Source organism: Phocoena phocoena, chromosome 15 (genome assembly GCF_963924675.1).
Source record: "Phocoena phocoena chromosome 15, mPhoPho1.1, whole genome shotgun sequence".
NCBI classification, from domain to species: Eukaryota; Metazoa; Chordata; class Mammalia; order Artiodactyla; family Phocoenidae; genus Phocoena; species Phocoena phocoena.
Genome location: NC_089233.1, coordinates 66,911,081 through 66,926,758, shown reverse-complemented (window position 1 = coordinate 66,926,758; position 15,678 = coordinate 66,911,081).

Here is a 15,678-nt window from a genome sequence, read left to right as displayed (position 1 = left end):
AGGGACCCTTGCTGGGTCTGAAAACCCTGATGCCCTTCCTAGAGACAGGCTCCCAGGTGGCCTTCCTTAGCATTCTAGAGCTGGAGAAGTCGGTATGCAAATTGTCACATACAAACACTCCCTGAATGAGACTCACAATAGTGCCCTGGAGAACAATCGGTTAAAAGGAAGGGAACCACTGAAATATGTCTTCCTTTATCAGCCCGATTCTCCAACAAAATTGATCGACTCCGCCACGCTTAATTCAAATGAAATGCACGTTCTCAGCGCTATAAAAATAACTTTATCACAGTCAAGAAGAGAATGATTAAAAGAAATGAATATGTGGGTGATTGAATACAGGATGTCCAGTGACAGGGGATGGAGGATGAGGATTGCTATCTCGGTTCAGCCTCAGCTGGGCTTATGATGCTCCCAGGGGCTGCCCCATCCCTGAGCAGAGACAGGATGGCCACAGGGTAAATCGTGCCCCGGACACACCTGGCAGCCATCACCTGGCACACCGACTGGTTGGCTGGGCTGGCCCAGCCACACCCGGCCTCCCACTGTTGTCAACACAGAGGAAGCAAGATTGTGGTACCTGGGGTCAGACTGACAGGGTTTGGATGCCAGCTCTCCGACGTAATAGCTGTGCAGCCTTAGGTAAGCTGGCTAACCCCACGATGCCCCCCTTTCTCCTTCTGGAAAATGGGGATAATGATAACAATGGGGGCTTCACTGAGTTTGCTGTGAAGATTAAATGTTGCAACACACCTAAAGTAGAGTGACAGTCCCAGTGGAGGCCAGGGCCAGCTGACTCAGTGCTGGTGTTTTCACTCACTCAGATCTGTGCTGCCCTGGGCCTGGCTGGGGGCAACGTGGAGCCTCTGATCCCTTGGGAAGGGGATCATCTTAGCTGGGAGGAGCCTTGCATGTGGCTGGGAGGATGCTTTGACCCTTTCCAACAAGCCATAGCATTTACCTACTGTGCTGTGGCAATAGTGCAGCTTCTGAAGCCAACTTCTTCGGTTCAGATCCTGGTCCTGCCACTTACTAGCTATGAGAATTTGGACATGTTATTCCACCTCTCTGAGCCTCAGTTTCCTCATCTGCATAATGGGGGCACCAACAGTCCTTGGTTCATGGGGTTGATGCAAGGACTAAATGAGGTAACTCATTGCCCTGGGGTGAAGGAGGCACTCAATAAACATAGCTATTACTCATCTATTATTGCGGTGGTATCTCATGGCACCACTTCTCACATTCTGCCTCTAGAGTTTATCTGCTAGGTGTTGAAGTGACCATTTATTCATTCATGGATTTCTAGAAGCAACTGCTCTTGAGGGCTGGGCCTGATAAACCAGCAAGGCCTGGTCCCTGCACTGCCTCTTTCATTCATTAAACAAATATCAGCCGGTGCTCTTCCAAGACCTGGGGATGCCGCAAAGAACAAAAGGAAAGCTCTGTCCTCAAGAAGTTCACAGTCTACTGAGGGAGACAGACAAGAAACCAATGGACAAATCCAAATACAACTTCAGGTGGTCATTACTGTGGAGAAAGAGTGGGCAGGGGCAGGGCATGGGGAGCTATGGGGAAGGTTCTGCCGAATCCAGCAACATTCCCTCCTTCCCCGCTTCTCAGGAGTGGTGCCACCTTCCACGTGGTCACCGAAGTCACGATCCGGAGGTGTCCTCAGCTTCTCCCCCTCTCCCTAAATATAACCAGTCACTAGCTTGGTAGATTTTACTTCCTAAATAGCTCTTCATGTCTTCTCTCTGTCCCCCTGACCCACCTCTCTCAGGTTTCACAATAGCCTCTCCTGCCGCGTCCTGGTTCCTGGTGCCCTGGACTCCAGCCTCCCCGCCCCATCCCTCCAGCCCCCAAAGCCAGAGGGATCTTTCTAGAACACAAAGGTGATCAAGACCAACTACCCACCCCAACCTCGTTTCCCTGCAGATCCTGTTGCCCTCAGTTACGGCCCCAGGTCCTTTGTCTGGAATTCAAGGCCCTCCAAGACCAAACCCCATCCACCCCAGCTCCGGGAATGTGGACTCGCCTCCTCCAGGAGGCCTTCCCAGATCTCACAGGGTGAGACCCGGGTCCCGCGACTTGGTGTAGGACTGATCAGAACTCACCCCCAAACTCCCTTCCCACCCGCCACCCCAGTCTGAATAACGGGCTGGGCGGGGATGGGGGTGGGGTGGCGCTCCCGGTCGGCGACCACGTGCCGCCCCCAGTGCAGCGCTCGCCCGGGGCGCCCGGGAGCTGCAGAACAAAGAGCCAGACGCCCGCGCACCTGTAGGAGCCCGAGCGCCCCCCACCCACGCCCCCAACCCCGCGGCTGCCGCGCGCTCTGCGCCTGCGCGGGGCGGGCGCTCGCCACAGGCCGGGCTACGGAGGTCGGAGGTCGGGTCCGGTGCTGGTTCTCCGGTCCAGAAGTGGGATCTGGGGGAGGACCGGGAGCGGGCCTGGACGCGAGATAAGGAGGTGCTCGCTCGCTCGCTCTGCCGCCATCCGTGGACGAGTAAAAAGCCCTGCTTTGCTTTTGCTGTTCCGCTTGGAGCCGAGCGGAAAATTGTTTGTTGCCGGGAAAATGAGAGCCCTGTGATTAAACAACGGCAGGAGGGGCCAGGCGTGGTCTCGGGGGCCTTTAGCGTCCCCTCCCTCCCCGCCCTGGGAGAATTGGGGGCGGAGAGAGAGAGAGGAGCTAAGCCTGGGGCCCCCAGCGGCTGCGGGGCCTGCCAGACTGGGCCCAACCTCGAGTGTTTCCGGACATACAGCGTCCTATCAGGGCACTGGGGTGGACCATCCTTTCTGACTCCCAGGGTTGAATAAATCCTGACTCCTCACCATGGCGACGAGACCGTGTGGGATCAGCCCCCGCCCCTGCTGCAGCCCATGCCCACCACGGTGCCCTTTAATGTGCCCCACACATCAGTGTCCTTTCTGTTTCCTGGACAAGCCAATCGCTTTCGTGTCCTCGGGTCTTTGCACATGTTATTCCCTCTGCCTGGAAAGCTGTTGACCCACTCTGCTTGACTGGCTCCTTCCCTCTCGGCTAACTGTCACCTCCTCCAGAAGCCCTCCTTGAACATCCTTTCGGAAGTAGAATCCCCACACTTCTCTTAGTCCCTATACCACCACCCTGTTGATTTTCTTCTCTTTCAAGGCATGGCAAATTTTGTAATTAGACATTGATTGATTTAAAGCTTCATCAAAGCAGGACAGCCTCTTTCTCTCTCACTACCCCTTTCTCAGGTACCCAGCTGGGTGCCTGGCCTGTCTTAGGTTCTTCTATTTTTCCTTCTTCTCCTCTTCTCGCCTTTCTCCTCCCCCTCCCCCTCCTTCTTCCTGAGAAGTGAAGGCTCAAGGGAGCTATGATGGAAGAGAAGGTGGCAGGGTGGACAGATCAAAGAGCGCATCTCCTTGGCAGGTCAGGTCAGGAAAGGCGGTGCTCGTGGTGGGCGGGGCCTTCTCTGACCTGACTCCCGAGGCCCCCATGGCCAATCCAGCCTCAGACTCTGAGAACCTGGCGCTGAAGGGCTGCACTGCCCTGTACAGGAGCCGCAAGCCACATGGCTATTGGCCACATGAAAGGTGGTGAGTCCCACTTGAGATGCGGAGCAAACATAAAATGCAGACGGAACTTTGAAGCCTTAGTGTGAAGGAAAGTATGTAAGATAGCTCATTAATAACTTTTTATATTGATTCTCTGTTGAAATGATACTATTTTGGATCCATTAAGTTAAATAAAATATATTCCTAAAATTAACTTCACCTGTCTTGGTATTTTTTTAAAATATGGCCACTAAAAAATGTAAGATGATATATGTGGCTTACATTTATGGCTTGAAGTATATTTCCTTTGGACAGTGCTGAGCTGAGTGTCTGATTTACTCCGTAGGTCTGCCCCTCGGCCCCAGGCCAGCCATATTCAAGGGGAGGGGAATAAACTCTACCTCGTGACCGTGAGTGTGCAAGAATTTTGGGGCAAGTTTTAAAGCCACCACAGTATCCTTTGGCTGTCTACTAGCCAAGTAAACACACTCTGGGGTCAGCAAGATCTGGGTCCCGTTGACTCCATCATGCATCTACTCGGTGCCCCTGGACAAGTCACTTCACCTCTCTGAACCTCAGTTTCCCCATCTGTGAAACATGGGTAATATTATTTGTCTCACAGTTTCTTGGAAGATTAAATGACGTGTGGATGGCTCTTGACACAGTGAGCCCTCATAGATAGCTGTTGACATCATTATATTATTTAAAACACTCTGAAGGTCATCTCAGGGGATGACCTCTGCCTCCTCCCCCAATCTCTGGGCTCGCAGCAGAACTTCAACAAACACAATGGAAACTGAATGAGGACAAATGTGACCTGGGGACAACGCCTGCACCCACATACCCCAAGCAGAGCACAGGTCTTGGCTAGCCTGAGACCCTCTCAGAAGTGGCAAAGATTCTCTCCTTGACCAAACTCCAGCTGCTTTTCTGAGCCCTCTTCTCAGCCAGGCCGCAACCTTGGCCTATAAAGACTTGAACAAACACTAACATCGTTTCTAAGAGCTCAAGGCCACTTCCCTAGGATACCTTAAGCCCCCCCTTAAAGTGCCTGCCTGAGAAAACTCAAGTCTTCCAACCAACACCTGAAAATGGGCCGCTGTCTCCCTGCCTCTGCGGGAGGGCGGGAGCAAACCCAGATGGGTTTCACATGGATCAACCCCCACTTCCCACTTCTTGTAAGTTTTCACTGACTCCATTGAGCCCCTATTCACCATCCTCATCCCCTCATTCTCCCTTTGACACGACCAGTCACCACTGTACAAATCAGGGTTGAGTTCAGTTCACACTGGACTCTTCTTTATTGCAGTAGTACGTTACTGATTAAAAACCATCCTTACCACGTTCAGCCAGCGTCCAGCTTTGTTTACCTTTGACAGATGACACTAGGGGAAGTATGCAGTGGCCTGGCTGATCCCAGTTCTGGGCTCCATGGCTCCAAGGGCTACCCACAGCCCCCAGTCTCCTCCAGGCCTCTTTCTGAACGCTCAGGCTTCTTACCCTCCAGATTAAGGCAGAGTTCCCTGCTTTATTTATTTTTTAAAATCTTTTATTTATTTAGTTTTGGCTGTGTCGGGTCTTAGTTGTGGCATGAAGGCTCTTCATTGCAGCGTGTGGGCTCAGTAGTTGCTGCGCACAGGCTTAGTTGCCCTGAGACATGTGGGATCTTAGTTCCCTGACCCGGGATTGAACCCGCGTCCCCTACATTGGAAGCCAGATTCTTAACCACTGGACCACCAGGGAAGTCCCAGCGTTCCCTGTTTTAATCATCTACAAATCACCACCAAAAGGTATGCTTTATCTGTATGCCATCTGTACTATTAATTATTTACTTAATATTTTTCTTTAAATTGACTCAACTGGTACTATTTTCAACTACTTTACTAAATTTCAACTATTGCTATTTGCTATTTTTACATTTATTTAATAGGGAATTCATATTACTGCCATAAATGGAAAACCAGTAGCTCTGGCCATAAATGTAAAATACCTATAAACACAGCAAAACCACAATGCTACAAATCTCAAGTTAGACAAGGCTGCTTGCTTTCCCCTTAAAAAAGGAGATTGGAAGTGCTAGGCGGATGTTAAAGACACACCAGCACCAAGCTGCTACTTTCTTCTCTGCCCAAGCAAAATTGAAACATGACTAATGAGGGCATGTCCTTCTCACAACAGGATTTACTTATTTGAAGCCAGGACATAGCACTAAACTGTGCAGGTGATTTAAAATCCAGTCCTGGAAGTGGTGTATCGGGTGAGGTCATTAAGGGCTGATCTTCTGAGCTAAATAATAACAGGACTAGTCACAATAATAGAGATTACTCATTGTGCACTTATGTGCCTTCCACCGTGCTGGTCACTATAAATATTAGTTTGTTTAATCCTCGCATCAACCTCAGTTTATCAGTGCTTTTAACCACTGCCTGGTATCTTGCCTCTCACGTTGAAGAAGGATCTAGTATTTGCATCCAACATGGAGATGCTGGTGACAGGGGCTGCCGGAAGGGCTGAGAAGATGCAGGGCCTGCTGCGTGCCATGGCCACTTGGCTCCCAGCACCAGTGGCTTGATTGCATTCAAGACCAGGCTTCCCATTTACAAGTTGTGTGACCTCGGGTAAATCATTTAACCTTCCTGAGCCTCAGTTTTCCCATCTGTTAATGGGGCCAGCTTGAGGCTCTCTCTTCCTGGCTTGACTCAAATTCAAGTGGAAACTAAAGGCAGGAAAGCACTTTGTCTGTGGTCCATGTGTTGGCGACTGGCCTAAGAACATCTTGCTGAAGATCACTGCAGAAACTCCCTCCCCAAAAATGCAATATAGAAGCCAAACAAGCGAGTAAAAAAAAGACACCTAATAAGTAATAAGGGCAAACACCTAGTACTTACTATATCTTAGCACTATTCCAGGTACTGCACACATATTGACCAATTGCTACCTCACAACCGTCCTACAGGGGAGGTGTTTGTTATTTTCATCCTTGTTTTGTAGAGTGGGAAACTGAAGCACAGAGAGGTTAAGCGACTGGCCCAAGGTCACCCTGTGGGAAGTGGCAGAACTGGATTTGAACCCAGGCACCTGGGCTGTAGGATCAATCCCCTTAACCACGACTGCTGCATCTTCACATTTACAGTAGACAAACTAGATGATCCAGTAGTCAATACAGTTGGGGTAAATCCCCTGTCTTAATTAAGCCCTGATTGGCTTATAGTAAAAAAAATCTTCTAAAATTATGATGAGAAAGGGGAATATCTTTAGGCAAGTCTTGTTTACCCTCCGCTCATGTGATTGCAGGTCCTCTAGTCGTGGTTGGCAGGGAAAGATGAAGACCGATACAGCGGCGCAGGACGAGCCCTGAGCTCACTGCAGAGAGAACCTGAGTGCTACCGACTTGCAAATGTTTGCCCTCCCTGGGTCTCCAAACACAACAACAACAGCGACAACAAGCGCTCACAGGTGTCAGGAACCGTGCCAGGCATTTTCCATGCCTCACAATGGGCCTCTGAGGTTTGGATCACCTTCACTTAGGGGATAGAGCAACTGAAGCTCCCTTCTTGGGAGGGTGGGCACGGGGTGTTCCTGGCCAGAGAGGGAGGCCCAGGCATTCTCTGGGTAGGGAGGTGGAGGGGCGGGGCCAGCCTGGTCTCTTTCACATCTATGAATAGTTAAAAGGCAATTACGATGCTAATTTGCAGAGCTAATGGCTACAGCTCCCAGTGAGGGGGAGCTGGGAGGTACTCTCTGCCAGAGCTGCCAGCCAGCGCCCTGCAGGGATAGTTCCCTTGAGATCCCTGGACCATGGCCGAGTCTAGGCAGAGACACTGGCTCCTTGTCCCCAAAATGTAGGGGCCCCTGGTCCCAGACAAGACTCAGCTCTGCCGGGTCCTTCCTCAGTGTCCCTCAGAATGAAAGCAGTGTTGCTTGGACTTCAGGCCAACAGTCAGGAGGGGGCTGCAGACTCCAGGGGCCATGAAGATGCTCAGGAAATTTTTTCATCTTCCCCCTCCCTGGAACGAAAACAAAAAGAACAATAATACTCACAAAACCAGATGTCGTTATCTATGGGAGGCAGGCTGCCTGTGATTCACTAGCTGTGTGACTTTGGGCAAATGTATTTTCTTCCTGTTCCTCGGTTTCCTCATCTGTAAAATGGGGATGAAAAAAACGTCCATCTCATAGGGCAGGTATCAACTTTAAATGACACAATGCCCGTAAAGCCCTTGGCGTGATACTGGAACTGGAATGGAGGTGACTGTGGGCAGGTCCTGGGGATGTCACGCTGAGTAAGATGCACAAGATCCCAGCCTTGTGGTGGAGAAAGAGACAGTTAAACAAGTGATCAGAGAACAGCATGAAAGGTGCTACAGTGGGGAAAGTCGAGGGGGCTGTAGGCTCATAGTGATGGAGGGGCATAATCCAGATGGGGGTGGGGAGTGGCAAGCAGGGAGGGCTTCATGGAAGAGGGGGCATCCCAGGAAGGCCAGGTGTGGGAATCAGTCAGTAGGTCAAAGACTGGGGTGAAGGAGTGGAGGATGCTTCCAGGGGATTCCTTCTCCATCACTATCCCATCAGCAAATCCATCAGTGCTTGGCGGAGCCCTCTTCAGGCCTCACACACATGAAGCTGACTCAGAAGTCACATTTCACCTGGAAGTCAGGGCTCGAGGACTGAACTGTAGGAGTGGTTGATACGATACTTGCACACATCATGAACATATCAGAGTAAGGGAATTACCCACAGTTACCCGTGATGACGTCACTGTGACTGATGCTGGAATACATGACAAAAGTGTCCCTCGAGTGGGAGAGAGAGACAAGGACAGGGGCTGCCAAAAGAGAGTGAGGAAATTGCTTCTTCCGCTGAGCTCTTGTCAAGGGGTCTCCAAGAAGGAGGAAAACTCTGGAGGCAGCAAGGGGGTAGTCCTAGACCTGCAAACCACCCGGAATCCCTCCATGTCACACAGAAGACCCTCCATGGCTCTTCTCTCTGCTCTTCCTAACCCAGGGCTTCTCAAATGTAAGCGTGCACCAGAACCTTCTGAAGGACTTGTTAAAACAGCCTCTGGCCCCAGCCCCAGAGCTTCTGATTTAGTAGGTTTGGGGAAAGGCCTAAGAATTTGCATTTCCAAGTTCCCAGGCTGCCGATGCTGCTGGTCAGTGGATCACACTTTGAGAACCCAAGTCTCCAGCCACATCTCCTCCCATTCCATCCCACACCCTCTACACACCACAACTTTGACCCACCCCATACCTGTTGGCCATGATCAGCGGCTTTTTGTTTTGTTTTGTTTTTTAATCTTTTGGCTGCGTGGCATGTGGGATCTTAATTCCCTGACCAGGGATAAAACCCACGCCCCCTGCGTTGGAAGCGTGGAGTCTTAACCACTGGACTGCCAGGGTAGTCCCAATCAGTGGTTTTGATGTGTGGTAGGGGTCAAGAAAATCTGACCCAACCTCACAGAATGAGACAATGGAATTTTGAAATGAATTGAATACAAGACATGAGCAAAACAAAACAAAAACTAAGCTAAAATGAACCCTCTGAAGCTGCCCTGCTAGTTTATGTGGAGCTCTGCAACTCCGGGTCTCAAAGTATGAGTGCACACGTGGGGTCCTCTCTGCTCCAGCCCTCCTGAAACCTGCCTGAACACCCTGTTTTCCAGCCTCTCTCCACACCCAAGCAGGCCAAGTAGAGTTAGTCACTGAGGCCAGCAGACAGTGTGGGCTCAAGAGGCACATGTATGACACATATGTCTCTACTCTCCTTGCCTACCCACTGCAGACATCACTAATCAATCACAGCTCTCTGGAACTGACTTAGCTTCAGAATGTTTCCCAATATGGTGCAGACACCCATTTCCAAATAAGCAGAGCTGGTACCCAAATTTAAAACTATGTGGTCTGGTCAGGAACTGAGATTGCCTTCCTCACCTCCTTTTTTGACCCCTCTAATTACAGATGACCTCTATTCATTATCTGCTTCTGTCTCAGCTCCTGGTTCTATTCTCTTGTGTCTCTGCCAACTCTTGATACCCCTCAGCCCTCCAGCATTTTAGACTTCAGCTCTCTTGGGTGACATTTTGCTTTGGAGCTTAGCACAGGGCCCAGAAACAGCAGGTACCTAAGCCGTGTTGTTGATATCTAGGAATCTATGAATGAAAAAAGTAAGTTTTCCTGGTGTCTCGGTTATTATTGCCTAACAAGCTGCTCCAAAATGTACTAGCTTTCAGAGAAAACCATACTTTGTAAAGATACGTGCTCCCCAATGTTCACTGCAGCACTATTTACAATAGCCAAGACATGGAAGCAACCTAGATGTCTATCGACAGAAGATGTGGTACATATATACAATGGAATATTACTCAGCCATAAAAAAGAATGAAATAATGCCATTTGCAGCAACGTGGATGGACCTAGAGATAATCACACTAAGTGAAGTAAATCAGACAAAGACAAATATCAGATGATATCACTTATATGCGGAATCTAAAAAGATGATACAAATGAACTTCTTTACAGAACAGAAACAGACTCACAGACTTCAAAAACAAACTTATGGTTACCAAAGGGGAAAAGTAGGGGGGAGGGATAAATTACGAGATTGGGATTAACAGATACTCACTACTATATATAAGATAGATAATCAACAATAGATAAGACCTATGTATAGCACAGGGAACTCTACTCAATATTCTGTGATAACCTATATGGGAAAAGAATCTGAAAAAGAATGGATATATGTATATGTATAACTGAATCACTTTTCTGTACACCTGAAATTAACCCAACACTGTAAATCAACTACACCCCAATATAAAATAAAAATTAATTTTAAAAAACTTACTAGCTTAAAGCAAGAATAATTTTATTTGCTTGTGATTCTGTGGGTCAAGGATTTGGTAGGGTTCAACTGGGTGATTTTTCTGCTTCACACGCCATCATGTGACTTCTCATATGGCAAATGATACAGATTTCAGGAGGGCCTTTCCACATGGCTGCTTGAGCTTCCTAGCATCATGGTGGCTGGGTTCCAGGAAGAAGTATTTCAAGCAACAAAGGCAGAAGCTGCTGATCTCCTAGGACCCAGTTTCAGAGTTACACAGTGTCACTACTGTCTCATTCTACCGGTCAAACAGGCCACAGAGCCAGCCCTGATTTAAGAGGAAAGGAAATAGACTACACTTGTCCATGAGAGGGGTGGCAAAGAATTTGCAGCCACCAAATCTGGGGAGTTTAGGGTTATGGCATCTGGTATGTGCTAAATAAATATTTCTCCATGAATGAAGAAATCAATGCCATTGCCAGCACTGGCCGGGGCTCCCACAGTTCACACCCTATCACCCAGATCCCCGACCTGCCCAGCATTCCCCTGCACAAACCCAGACTCAGCTCCTGGCCCAGCTGCATGCTGCTGTGATTGGCGGATTCCTACACCCAACCTGGTATGTGCGAGGCAAGAGGGAGGTGCAGGCTTTAAGAGTGGGAACCCCACCAAGGGGTATGGGTAGAAGCTCCCTGGAAATTAGTCACACTTGGGGGCAGGGAGTCAGAGCTGCCCCGGGTCCGTTTCCATCTCACTGATGTGGAATTGGAGAAAATGCTGATTTTTTTTTTCTTTTTGAGCACTGGAGACAGAGAGCAATCTGGGTTGCTATGCAACCAGCGCCTGTGCCCAGCTGATAACACCAGAGGAATTAACTGTCCTTGTCCTGCTCAGGCTCTGGAGGAGGGGGTTGATGCTGCTTCCCAGCGCCTCAGCCTCAGCCCCCGCCAGCTCAGTGTCTGGCCCAGCTATGGATGGGGGAGTCCGGAGCCAGGTCCCGGCCTCTCTCTTGCTTCACAAAGAGCAACCAAGGGAGAGTCCCTTGCCTCGTGCCAAGGATGGCACATCACAGAGTATGAGGCGGGGGTGGGGGTGGGGGCTGCCTGAGGGACTCTCGGACACAGGGTATCTCTACTTCTTTCATCTGCTAATGAGCTGTGAATTAAAGACAAATAGAAACTCAGAGGGAGGCTGGAAAGAGGGCAAGGCTGGTGAGGGGCTGGCCCAGAGTGAGGATAAGATGGGCAGAATGAGGCCAAATCCTGGGGCAGCAGAAGAGCACATACACTGCCGCAGCCGGGGCCCAGCCAGCTCTGCCCGCACAACGAGCCCCCCAAAGCCTAAGGAGGCAGGCCAGGCTGGGGTAGGATGTCCTGGTGGGCAAGGGAGCCACGGTCAGGCGTGGTAGGGCCTTGGCATCCTCAGAAGACCAAGGACTGTCATATCCAGAGTCTAAAGAGCAGAGGGCAGCCTGTCTGGAGACTCAGGGGAGATCCACAGGGGGCAGACCCAGGGAGACATACTTAATGTGTTCATCTCCCCACTAGACTGGCTCTTTAAGGGCAAGGAACATGTAACGTAAGGGTTTCAGAGTCAGACCTGCATTCAAATGCAGTCACTCATAGCTGTGGGACCTCGGGCCAGCCACTTCACCTTCCCAAACATCACCCTTCTCAGGCGCAAAGGGGAGAATTACAGTATCTCCTCTACAGAGGATGGAACGTGCTCATGTATCTGGTTGAACCACAGTAAGCTGCCGTTTCTGGGAGTGAAAACCTGTCAAACATCTGCTCTTTCATTTGGTTCAACATAAAATGTCCAGCGCTGAGCAGTGTCCCGCACCCAAAACGCACTCAGTAAATACAAGCAGCTATTGATGCCTTTTGATGTACTGGGTAGTGGTCCAGTGTGTATGTTCAGAGGAGGAATGAATGAGTGAATGAAGAAAAGCAGGCTGGGGACAGAGCAGGGGCTGAGTTGTGGGTGGCCGGTCCCAGGGGCCCAGAAGATGCTGACAGGTGATGGGGGCTCCTCCCCTGGGTCAGCAGGGAGCGATGATCCCAGGGAACCAAGTTCACAGCCCCTGCTTGTCTGCTCTTCCTCTCCCCTCATCCCCCTCCCCTTCCCCTCCCACGTGTGCCCTCTGTGTTTATTTCTCTCTCTTGCCCCACTTATGAGCAAAAGTTTTGTTTTCCGGTTACCATGGTTACCATTTACTTACTCTGTGCCAGACTCCTAGCTAAGCATTTTGCAGGCAGTTAGCTCACCTACTCTGAACAACCACCTAACTTGAACCTTATTTTTAACCCTTTGAGGTAGGGTTTTTAATTTGTTGTTTTATTGAGGCATAATTGTACATAGAATAAAACGCACCCATTTTCAGTGTACAGTTCAGTGAGTTTGGGCAAATGTATACATCCAGACAGCCACCACCCCAATCAAGATGCAACATTTTCATCACCCCAGAAAGTTCCCTCTTGCTCCTTTGCAGTCAAGCCCCCCACGGACTCTCCCACCCATCCCTCCAGCCCCAGCTGCCAGAGATGTGCTTTCCATGACTATAGACTTGTTTTGACCTTTCTAGCATTTCCTATCATGGGAATCACACAGTGTATACATTTTGTGTCTGGCTTCTCTTATTTATCATTAATTTCCTCCTTTTAGTTTCTGAGTAGTTGTTATGGATTGAATTGTGTCCACAAGCATCGCCCCCAAATTTCAGAGGTTGAAACCCTAACCCCCAATGTGATTGGATTTGGAGATAGGGCCGCTAAGGGGGTAATTAAGGTTAAGTTAGGTCATAAAAGTCTGAGGTCCTTGTAAGAAGAGGAAGAGACACCAGGGATGCACACACACAGAGGAAAGGCCATGTGAGGATGCAGCAAAAAGGCAGCCATCTGCAAGGCAAGGAGACAGACCTCAGGGGAAACCAAACCTGCCTCATCTTGATCTTGGACTTCCAACTTCCAGAACTGTGGGAACTGATGCCTCAGCTGGAGCCCAGTGGTCCATGCCAGGTAGAAGGAAGCAAGTCAGGGGGAGATGCCCTGGGAGGTTCCTGTGAAGCCCCAGTGTCTTTGCCCTCAGACACCTTCAGCAGGAGCCCAGCTAGAGGAGTGGTCAGTGCCTCACAGGCTGAGGAAGACTGGGGACTGGAGAGAAGGTCCACAGAGGGAGACTGTCCAGTGAAAGACCCTGCTGAGAACTCAGTAGGGCTGGCACGGGACTGGCTCTGCCTCACTAAACCTCAGTCTGCTTGTCAGTAAAATGGGCATGCTAATTCTCTTACCGATCTCACACATGGGGAAGGAAAATGAGAGGAAGAGATGCCATGCCAATAAAGTGGGGAGGGGGGACTGATCATCCCCATTTCACAAATGAGAAATCTGAGACCTAGGGAAGAGAAGGGACACCAGGGTCTGGGCCAGCCCACCAAGCAGCATCCCTGCTGCGGGCTGAGACACTGCCTCTAGGTCTGGGCTCTGAGAATGGCTCTGGGCCTTTGATGCCTCTGAGGCCTGCCTCCCCTCCAGGCTGTAAGCCCTGGAGTCTGGGATTGTGTCCAGTTTCCTCATCATTATATCCCTGGAATCTAGTAGGGTCCCTGACGCAGGGTATCCAGACAATATTTGCAGAATTAGTAAACAAATGAATGAACGATAGCCATGCTTTTCAAAGGGGTATATGAGTAGTCTGGCAGAGTACCAGAGGGTGCCCCTTCTTGGAATGTCCATTTTATTCAGTGTGTGGGGGAAAAAATCATGTAACAGTTAACATCATTTTGGGGGGTATTTTTAAATTGCGGTAAAATACATATATACCAGTATGATGGTTTCTTAAAAAATTAAACATAGAATAACTGTATGATCCAGCAATTCCACTTCTGGGTCTATACCCAAAAGAATTGAAAGCAGGGACTCAAACAGATACTTTACACCCCTGTTCATTGCAGCATCATTCACAATAACCGAAAGACGGAAACAACCAAATGTCCATCAATGGACGAACAAATAAACAAAATGTGGTCTATACATACCAGGGAACATTATTCAGCCTCTAAAAGGAATGAAATTCTGACACATGCTACAACATGGATGAACCTTGAAGACATCCTGCTAAGTGAAATAAGCCAGACACAGAAGAACAAATATTGTATGATTCCACTTACACGAGGTACCTAGAGGAGTCAAATTCATACAGATGGAAAATAGAACGGTGGTTACTGGTAGAGGCTGGAGGGAGAAGGGAGTGGGGAGGTACTATTTAATGGGTACGGAGTTTCTGTGTGGGAAGATGAAAACACTCTGAAGATGCATGGTGGCGACGGCTGTACAACAATGTGAATGTACTTAATGTCACTGAACTGTACACCTAAAAATGGTTAAAATGGTAGATTTTATGTTATGTATACATTTTGAGTAGTGGTAAAATATACACAACTCCACAGCATTGAAATCATCTTCATGGGTGATCAGGGTGACCCTTCTGTCTAAGTGGGTGGGCCCAGGGGTCATGGTCATCTTCCAGGCTGAGTGAGCCCTACCAGGAGCTCCAGGCCCCAAAGTCCAGGCTGTAAGCTGGATGGAGAAGGGAGGGAGGAGATGGGGTGGTTTAAGGGGGCCTGACCAGTAAGGTGATTTTCGCAGTAACCCACCCAACCTGCCAGCCTCATACTCCATTTCCTTCACCAAATATCTTTTATGTGCCAAGAGCAGAGTTACCAGGTGCCACAGGGCTGAGGCGCACAGAAGCAAACCATGCCCAGGGTCTGGTGTCTGGAGCATCTAAGCCAAGAGGAAAGGCAAAACGCCCACATCTGTAAAACTGGAGTAAACCTGCTCCATGAGGTTGGAAGGGATGAAAGTTGAAAAGCTCTTTGCACAGGGCTTGGCCCACAGCAAGAGCGTATGAGATGCCAGCTGCTTTTTTTTTGTTTTATTTTGTTTTGTTTCTTTTAACTCTCATAGGAGGTAAAGACAAACAAAGTCAGTTGGCCACGGGGTGCAGGGTTCTGTGAAAGGAGAAGCCAGAGAGAGGGTTTTAAAAAAAACTTTCTTTCCAATATAAGAGAAAAATCTCACTGAGGCAGCAAAGCAGGGTCTTGGCTAATCATGATTTCTCTGCATTTCCCCACCCCCACCCCAACCAAGAGCCTGGTCTAACATCAACTGCTGCCCCCCCTACACTTTGTGCCTCCAACCCCATGACTCACACTCCTCAGAGCCTCCTCAGTGCAAAGCTCTTGATGGATTTGGTAATTGGAGTAATTACGGTAATTTTACCTTAAAGACAGGCAGCTGCAGATTCCCTATTGAGGAG